The sequence below is a fragment of the Physcomitrium patens genome, chromosome 5 (genome assembly GCF_059467195.1).
Source record: "Physcomitrium patens ecotype Gransden chromosome 5, ASM5946719v1, whole genome shotgun sequence".
NCBI lineage: Eukaryota > Viridiplantae > Streptophyta > Bryopsida > Funariales > Funariaceae > Physcomitrium > Physcomitrium patens.
Genome location: NC_143414.1, coordinates 8122984 through 8133619, shown reverse-complemented (window position 1 = coordinate 8133619; position 10636 = coordinate 8122984).

Genomic DNA, 10636 nt, shown 5'->3' with positions numbered 1-10636 from the left:
GATGGATCTTTATAGACTCTAATAGATGTAATCAATAAGGAACAAGATTGACTTATTCACAAATAAAAAAAAGTCTAAGCTTACAATAGTCTAACTTGTCATAAGAACAAATAGTCTTAATATTGTTACAAAGTAATCAAATCTTGTTATCCATGTTGAATTGTAGTTGTTTCTTGCAATAGGCATTTGCATTAATTTTTTGTTGTTCTTGAGCTTTTTTTAATTATGTCTTTATTGTTGCATGTAACTTTGACAAACAATTTGCCAAATCTTCTACCATAGAATTATCAATATTTAAAAATTTAAAAGTATCAAGTTGTAGATGATAACCATAATTGGAAAAGAAAAGGTGTTTATTGAATAGAAAAATATACCAAATTATTGTTTGCAAACTTTGCCAATAGCAAAATAATTGTTTAATCATTTTGATGATGGTTGATGGTACACCTCAACTACTGCTCCAAAACTTGATTCATCCATTTTGATTGCCCATCAGTTTCAGAATAAAAAATAAAAATAAACTTTATATTTACTTTTAAAATCTTAAAAAATATTTTTAAAAATATTGATACAAATTGAGTTCTCGTATCTAATATAATATCTTTGGGCAATCCATGACAATGTTAGATATTATTAAGAAAAAACTTAGGCATTTCTTTACTTGTGATAGATTTTATATTTAATACAAAATATGCCATTTTGATAAAGTAACCTATTATTACAAATATAAAATCATATAAACTTAAGATTGGAAGATCTATAATAAAATCTATAGAAATAAAAGACCATGGCTGTTTTAAAATAAGTAATGGCTCAAAAATTCTATAAAATTAATGATAAGGAGTTTTTAATCTTGAATAAATATCACATGATTTTACAAAGTCTTTTATTACTTTCCACATTTGAGGCCACCAAAAATCTTTAGATATTAGCTCCAAAGTCTTATTATATCCAAAATGTCTTTCCACTAGATTATTGTGATATGCTTAAAGAATATATAAACATATCTCTCCTACTAAAATATATATGCGATTTTTGAAATAGAGTAGATTATTCTTCGATTCAAACTTAGAAGTATCATGAGACTTGAAAGAAATATTCTTAATATTATAAATAAGTAGATCATAGGACATATTTGATTGAATTTGCTTAATAAAAGTTGAATCAACAGTCAATGTTGATTTTATTATTCAAAGTTAAAAATGATCTAATTTCAAGAAAATTATTTTTTATTGATCAAAAGATGCATCTTTTTTTTTTGATAGAAGATAAATTTTTTTATAAAGAAAATCTAATAAGCCATGTTATTTTCCAAGTTGAGAAGTAATTATAAAATAAAAACTTAATAAAGACATGTTCTAATAGGCTTGGTGACGATTTAAAACATATACCAACATGAAATACTCAAGGTTCTTGTCATTTGTATATATGGTGTTGTATTGTAACATGACTATATGGTGAAAATATAATCAAAAATAAAATTTTAATTAATATTTAATCATCTTGATTCAATAATAATTCAAGATATTTAAATATGGCTTTCATAAAAGCCTCTTAGTTTTCTTTTCTTATCTTAATAGCTACTAGATTAAAGATTGGTTAATAATTTTATCTATTAGGTTGTAGAAACTCTTTTATAGCTTTAAAGAGGCTATAAATTGATAAAATCAAATTAAAAGAAATAAATAATTAACACGTTTTATACTAGAGTTAAGTTGAAGATAAGTTTGGACTAAAAAATCCTAGGATAGATTAGATTGATACTCAAGGGTCAATTATTTGTAGAACTCGGTTGAAATCAGACTTCTAGCTACTAAAATGACTGCCTAGGACTAAATAGGGAGGCATTTAAAGATTGACAATTAAGATTGATGAGCTAACTTTAGGTTGATTCTAGAAATGTAAGACTTATTTTTACAAGTTTTGGAATGAATTTGCAATTATTGTTCAAAATATAGGTTTAAATTGGTGATTTGAAATTTATACAAATAATTAGAGCTAACATTCTCAGCTAATTTATATAAGTTGGTGTCACATCTATAGCTTAAAATTTTATAGTGCTTGATTGATTGAATGTATTAAATATGTGTAAAATTTTGTGTTAATCTAATGGTGCAATTGAGAGATATTTGGATTTTAGTACAAGAAGGTGTTAGAAGTTGGCACTTTGGAGTTGAGTAGGATTTCTATGATATTTAAAGATCTACCAATCAGATCAAGGTGAAATTTGGCATAGTATTATAAGACTTCAATATTAAGCTACATACTAATTTTAAATTGAAGTTAATAATTAAAGAAGTAGAAATTGTTACTAGAACATTTGTATCAAGTAGATAGTTAAATTAGGAGTTACAACTTACCAAAGCTCATTGACTAGAGTTAGGACTTGCAAAGAGAAATCAAAATTTCTTAATTATGAAAGTAATAAGGCTATTGGGATTTATGTATGGTTGAGATTTTTAAGAGGAATATTTTTGAGCACTTTTTATTGACTTTAAGTACTTTTGAATTAAAATTTGAATTGCATTCTTCTTATATAATTGAAACCTATTAGGATTTTTTGGATACTTGTAAAACACAACTTCATCTTTTACAGCCAAGTATCTAATGTATTTTTAAACAAGACAATACATATTATAAGAATAGTGACTGGACTTGAGACACCTTCTAGATAATGATGCCATTCTTGAAATGAATCCTTAATTACAAGAAGTTCTTTATCATGGATTTCATAGTTAATCTTGACTACTTAAAATTTTTTGGAATAAAAAATTAGTAAGTCGAGCTTGTCATCTACTCCGATGTATGACAAAATGGCATCTATAGGAAAGTTTGATGCATCTATTTTGATAAAAAAAACCCTTAAAAAAATTGATACAATACAAAATTGGTAGAAAAATAAATATTGTCTTTAAGGCTTCAAAAGATCTTTTTGTTTCTTTGTTCCACTCAAGTTTGGTTTTACAAGTCAAATATATAAGAAGAATCACAACTTTAAAAAAAATCTTAATAAAAATCATGTAATAATTGAAAAATTATCGATGAATGCAATTTTATCAATTGTAATGTTCTCTAAATAACAAACAAAAAAGTCATGAAGAAACTCACAAAAAACATCATTTATGAGATGTTGAAAAGTAATTGGTGCATTCATAAGTTCAAACAATATGAAATTATATTTGAAATATCCATACCTAATTGAAAAAGCAACCTTCCATTTATCTTTTTCTTTGATGTAGATCAAATTATATATTCTTCATATATCTATTTTTTTTTTATAGTTTTTTGCTTGATTGAGTTGATTTAAAAGTCCTAAAATTAAAAATAGAAGATACTTATTCTTTATAGTGATCTTGTTAAGTCCTCAATAGTCTATGCACATCCACAAAGATCTATTTTTTTTCTTCACAATTAAGATAGGAGCTCCTATTGGAGATTTCAAATGGCATATGAAGTTTTTAGCCAAATTCTTGTCAATATACTCTTTTAATGTAGCCAACTCATTTTGCAATAAGTTATGAATCAATCTAATAGTAGTTGAGCTCCTTCTTATAAATCAATTAAACAATCGTAGAGTCAATGCTTTAAAAGAATATCTATATTTTTTTTTCAAAATATTTTGGAAATCTTGATATTAATTAAAAATACTACTTGATGTCTTTATACTATTAAAAATAGACATGGCATATATAATAAAAGATGATTTTTTTTGCTACAGTAATAAAAAAAACTTTTGTATTTATTAATAAAGATTTGGATATACTAGATTTATGTATTTTTACTTAACTAACAAAATTTTAGATCAAATTATAAAAAAAGTTAAGATTATATAAAAAACCAAATTATTTGAGGATTATAATTTTTTAATTATGATAATCTTAAAATAATTAAATTGAAGAGAAAACTTATCACATTAAAGATTATTATATTATAATGATCTTTAATTGCTTCATCTAAAGGAAAAATCTCATGGATAACATTTATAGAAGGCAACAAATGATCATTAATGACTTCTACATATATAACTAAAAATATCTCTTATTTTTTTGTTTGATATTCTTGAGTAACAGTATCTCTTATTTTTTTACAAAGTCTTTGTTTATAAAATATGTTGAGACTTTTGAATCTAACAAGACTAAAATTTTGTAATTTTTTGATCTTAAATAAACTTCTATTGTAAAACAAGGTGAAAGATCGAAAGAGAGAATATGATCTTTATTAGGTATTATTGAAGATTCTAACCACATTATCTCTATTGTAATTGGAGAAGCTTGTTTTTTGGCAAATTGACATTTTAGGCAACCATACTCCTCATTTTATGATTGTGTTGCTTCTTTAGAAAATATTGAATAGTATGCTTGGATTCTCCATAATATAGACACAAATCTATTTAACAATGATGAGACTTTTTTTACTAAGTAAGAAATTTAAAATATATTGTATTAATTTTCATAGGCTTTGGTCTAAACAAATAAGCTTTTAAAAACTTAGAAGATTTCACTATGGCTTGAATTGTACTTCTCCAACCATACCTTTGTTCTTGGTGTCTTTTAAAGAGTCAATTATTGCATGCAATGGCTTGAGTAATAAATTGTTTCAATGAATCTATTCTTAGCATTATCAATAATAAATCTTTGATATTATCTTTTAACCTATATAAAAACTAATTGATAAGGGCTTTGTCATTTCAATCATGTTGCAAGCAAGAATTTAGAATTCAATTACATATATGGTACTTGAATGTGATCCTTGTTATAGCAATATGACTTTGGTCTCTACTACCTTTTTTTGATCACTTTCTCCAAATGAAAATATAAATATTTTCAAGAATGAATTCAAATTATTGAATAGTTATAAATATTTTTTTATTAAAAGTACAAATCAAGAAAGAATATTTCTCAATAGAAGTGCATTTATGAATCTAACTTGAATAAATCCATCAAGATATTGGAAATAATGCAACTTTAAATAGGGATTAACTTGTTGTAAAAATCCATGAAATTTTGATCTTATTCCATCAAACTTCTTGGATATACTACTCTTTACCTCTCTTGTGCTTGTAAAAGTAATACTTCAAGAATTTGATTGTGATGTTGATCTACTTACTTTTTTCAATTATAAAATTTCTTGGCATAGATTCTAGACTTTTTTCATATGTGTAGGAATAATACCTCTATGATTTATATTAGAAATATGTGAGATTTATACTCTTAGAATGTTGACAAGCTCCTGAAGATTTGTAATAGTTATAAATTTATTTTTACTTCTATTGAGAATAATATCCATAAACTTTCTTTTTATAGAAAATTTAAATAAATTCAAAAATTAAATTAGAGGAGGATAATCTTCAACTTCTAATATCAAATAAAATTTTCTATAAAAAAGAGCAATCCACTCTTTTTTTAAAAAAATCAATATTAAAAAATTAAATTATTTATTTTAAAAATAGATAGTTTGCAACCTTTAAAATATAACAATAGAAAGAGAGTAATCTACTCACTTCCAAAATAAGACAAAAAAATCAGTTAGTACTCTTGTCAAATTGTCAAAGGCATAAATCTCAAAAAAAAAAAAAAAAAAAAAAAAATCTTATTATATTCTCATGTCACTCAAAAATACTAAAAAATCACTTAGAGATGATGATATATTAAACTAAAATGGCAATTGCTAAAGACAAGAAGACTACAAAGTCTTGAAATAAGACTAATGACTAAAAAGATGTTTACAAGAGTAAAGAAGGCTTTACTCTTACCTCCATATATACTATCTAAGTAGGACCTATATGACAATATTCTATAGGACATTCAACACGTATTAACTTTGTTAAACACATGTTTTAACTTATAAGGTAAGTTTTCTATATGTGTGCTACATAGTTAGCTTGTTCTATAAGCTATCAACATGTGTGGAATATAGTTGACTTATTGACCAAGTTTCTAATCTATCAATAAACTAAAAACATAAATAAAACCAAAATCACATCTACAAATCTTTTAAGAAGATTCTCTAGAAGATATTATGAAATTAATCTATTTTTATATACTTCTATTTAATCATATAAATAATTATTGGATTAAATATATATGTCCGTGACAATGAAGAATGGACAAGTGTATATTTATTTAAGCCAAACATTGTCATTTTTTCATATTAAATAAGCAAAGGTGAACATCAATGTGTGCACTATTGTAGAGATGTTTACAATAGTTACGTGTCCATCTTGGAATGTCTTATTAATAATATGGAAGTATCGCTTTAGCAACTTCATATATATATCTTCATATATATATAGATATATATATATATCTATATATATATATATATATATATCTATATCTATATATATATATAATGGAAATATTAGAATATATACATATATTTATTATTATTATTATTATTATTATTTTTAAAATACTAAATTCTTTAAATAACATGTATATATATATATATATATATATATATATATATATATATATATATATATAATTTATTTTAAAAAATTATACATTTATTCTATTATAATAATTTTTAACATCTTTAAATTTATTTATTCAACTTAATTTATATATATTTATATATATTTATATATATATCATCTATACTTGTATATATTTATTTTTAATAATAATCTATTTCTATATTATTATATAATATAATATGTTTCTAATTTATATATATTTATATATACATACATATATATTCTAAATACAAACTCTAAAATATCTCTTTGGTTATTAATTTTGAGATGGAAATAATCAATCCATACTTGTATATATTTATTTTTAATAATAATCTACATAAATCACCAAGATTTACAATGAATACCAACTGTAGTTTTAGTAAGTTTTATTTTCAACATCAAAAAGCTATTTTACAATATTTACACACATCTATATATATATATATATATAATCATTCTTAAAAAAACTATCGGTATAATTGTGACAACAATTTTTTATTTAAGAGAAGTCTTCTTCTAAACACATGTAGGAATTGTTGACCTTAAAATGATTATAATTGTAGGTCCTGTCAAGAACCTAAATTTTGTGTGTTTATATTGGTGTCTATTTGAGTAATTAGTCTTAATTGTACATTTGACATAGAAAAGTTTAACAAGTCATTTGAATCAAATAATTCCCTTTAAATAACTTTACAATAGATTACATTAAAGGCAAACTTATCAAAGACATAAATGGTTAGTTTATGAAAGTTTTCCTACAAATGCTTGAATATAATGTACATTGTTTATTTTAGTAGACTTCAATGTTGTGTTTTGATTTTCAAATATAGCTCTTGGATGTGTATATATATATATATATATATATATAAATACATATATTTTTTATTTTTATCTTTTATGAAAAATAAACTAATAATATTTTTGTAATTTTTTTAAAGAAGGATGAACAACCAAGCAACAAGAAAAGCATCAACAAAGAAGTCTTTTTACAAGACTTCTTTTTAAAACTTGCTAATTAATTTTTTTAATGTATCTATATATAAAACTTAAAAATATAAAACAATAATTAAATTTGAAAATTCTAAGGTCACCAAAGTTTGTAAATGTGACATTATATATAATAATAATTTCTACAAGATATACATATTTATATCCATGTATATTTGTGAATATTTTTAAAATTTTAAAAAAATGATGTATATTCTTTAGAAAAAAAAAGTTAAAATAATGCATTTTTAGAATTGAGGCATTATATATATATATATATATATATATATAAATGTGTGTGTGTGTGTGTGTGTGTATGTGTGTGTGTATATATATATATATATATATATCTACATATTTGTTATCATTTAAAATAGTAACCAATATAGAAATGTAATGACCCCTTGTAGTTTTATTTTGTAATGGTATCTGAGGAATCATCTTTAAACATCGTCTACTTGTACATATGGCAATAAATTTGATATTATTTAAGCCATACATATTTACAAATATATACAAGAGTATATTTGGTATTACACTTTGGGCTTGTGTGTAGAAGAATTTGAAATGCTTCATCTAGAAGTAGAGTATTCAATAATTTAGCAATTGAATTTGCCATTCACAAACCTTGTCTCATAAGACTTCTTTTTCTTAAATCTAAAACAAAATTTCCTTGAATACATACCAAATTGTAACATTATTAATAATATAATTCAAAATTATATTTTTATCTAATTCTTCTCATACCAAATTTATGTAGTTTTTATTTACAGAAATTAAGAACAGTTGATATTTGGCCTCAGTATACACACATACACAAACGCACACACACACAAACATATATATATATATATATATATATATACTTTGGTATTACTCTTCTTATATGTATAATTTTTCATTATTACAATGAGATATTAATAGAAATTATACAGTAAAACAACAGATGGAATTTTACACATAATAGTAGTGTCAGATGATAGGGTGTTTCATTTGTTTTTAGAGAATATTATAATAACATTTTTAAAATTTATAATCTATGTAAAAAAAATCAACATATTTTTAAAAGACATTACTTTAAAACCTTGATGCAATTTTAGGATATATATTATTACACACATACATTTTTATTTAGTATGTGATATGACATAAATCTATAAAATTATAAGTTTGCAATATACATTAAAATATATATATATATATATATATATATATATAAGAATAAATTTTAACTAAATAATGGTTAATAAAATAGTAATTATTTGGCAACTTTTATGCTATAATAACATCAATTTCATAAAAGCACTTCCAGAATAACATTTTTATGATTTGTAACACAACTAAAGATTGGATTATTTTGTAGAACTAAGACCATTCAAATGGTACCTACTTCAAGTGTTTGTAATGGACTTCAATTTCATATAAAATTAAAAAGCATTGTGCTGTTTCCTTATAAATTATAGTACATTTAATTCATCTTTGTCACGTAAATTCCAATGTGATATAAATCATAATATTTAAGGGTATATACAATATTATTTTTTTATAGAAAAAACAGTTCAAAATATATTGTATCTTTGTTCACATGGGCTTTTATATATATAAATGCCCAATAAAATGATGAAAATAAAAATATAAAAATATTGCTATATAGGAGCAAAATTATTGATAAAAAGGTTTAGTACAATACACACAAAACATATTCTTTTCTCTACTTAAATAAATGACATGTGCTTTTTGGTACAAATGTTTAATATCAAAGCTTTGTGGTTAATTTTCCTCAATGGCATTGCATATAAGTCATTATGTTATTATCAATCAGTTCAACATCAATGTAAACCAACATGGCAACTACCATTTCAACCCTAATCCTAAGCTCTGACAATACAAGAAATGGAGCCATAACGTTTATTGGAAAGTTGTGGGTAGTGAGATATTCTTATTCCAGCAGAATTCAATGTGTCAAGTCTCCATAAATCACTTTCAAAATGATGAAGCATGAAACATGAAAAGAAAAAACAGAACCACAAAAAATAAAAAAACAATAATAAAAGTATAAAGAAACAAAATTTAAAGTAAAAGTGGTACACAAAAGCAACAAATCTCCATGGACCACAAGAGCACCAATGCAGTGCAAGCAAAGGCTGTGTGGTTTGAATTGAAGTAAAGAAGCAATGTTTTGAAGGAATGCAAGGAAAGTGCTTAGAAAGTGCCCACAAATATCTCTTGGTAGAGGAGGAGAATGAAATGTCACACACTAATTAACATGAGCCATGGTGGATTCATGTGTACAAATTATATATATATATATATATATTTGCAAATGAGGTGTAAGGATGTCCACCTCAGCATTGAAGGATACTTCATTTCATGTCTTACCACATGTGGCCAAATGAGGGATATTTTCTTTCATGCTATGGATTCGCATTTGTGTTCTGGATGTCCAAGTCACCCATAGAAAAATTGCTAGAAGTTTTTATTTAATATTACCAAAGATTCTACAAGTTAAACCAATTTGTAATAAATGAATTGGCAAAAATTATTTTATAAATTTATTATTTTTTGAACTTAAAAACAAGGTGCACAAGTACTGCCTCATTTATAACTCTTTAGTAAAAGAAAAGTATTATTAAGTGATTTTATATCATATTCAATAAGCCTATAAAATTGATTCAATTTCGACATGAAGGTAGAGAATATTTTACTGCAATTTTATTGTATTTATGAAATTTCTTAACTATTCTGTAAAGAACTTTATCAAGCACATACATGCCACAGAATATGAAATATACAAGTGTATTATTAATCGTTTAGATTACAAACAAACAATCATTTCCATATTGGTTATAAGAAACATTCTCAAAAACAGTCTTTCTGAAATTGACTTATTGAACCTAATGGTTGCTAGTAGAAAATTCATATCTAATTTTGGAGTGATTATTTGATACAATATTTCAAGTACAAAATAAATATTATTTAATTTTTGGACCACAATATTTACAATCTTCAGTATTACATTGGCACTCTATGGTAATTTAAAAAAACAATAGTTCACATGGATAGGTATAAACTAATCTGTAAAATATTTACCATGTAACTGCACCTTTATCTTTTCATACCCAATGCACCCTCTACCACTAAAGACATTATTCATGTTCTTTACCTTTCTGTTTGAATGAAGATAAATTC